The sequence below is a fragment of the Penaeus monodon genome, chromosome 20, assembly GCF_015228065.2.
Source record: "Penaeus monodon isolate SGIC_2016 chromosome 20, NSTDA_Pmon_1, whole genome shotgun sequence".
Taxonomy (NCBI): Eukaryota; Metazoa; Arthropoda; class Malacostraca; order Decapoda; family Penaeidae; genus Penaeus; species Penaeus monodon.
The window spans coordinates 7,978,670-7,979,122 of record NC_051405.1 but is presented as its reverse complement, the minus strand read 5'-3'; positions in this window follow the sequence as shown (position 1 = coordinate 7,979,122).

Sequence of the window (453 nt, the reverse complement as noted above, 5' to 3'; positions counted from 1 at the left end):
TGGCGTTGATATCACACGAAATATATGCTTCTATAAAATCAACGCGGAATTTTCTACAGCTCACGTAACATCTACTAATTACGAAATGGTAGTACATCATAGGCTGAAAATAGATGATATAAAATGAAAATATACGCTCGCCTTGCCCACCCCATGAGTCCTGTCAATAATGTGGCTTGCGATGTTTCATTACGAGTGATAAGGCAAAATGAATGCAACTGTGTTCGCGCGTTTTATCAGTAATGTGTCCACTCCTGGTGATATCTTTCGAGATCTAAAGTCAGTGGTAACTTTCGAATTTGTCAATGCTATGCTAATCTTATTCTGCGTGATTGTAAAGCGAAACTTATTAACTAATGTCCCTTATAATGGACTAATTTCTGGAGCTAATTTTCAGACATGATATTTTTTATGTTTTTACGAGTAGTTTTGGCAAGTACGGAAAGTCGCAGA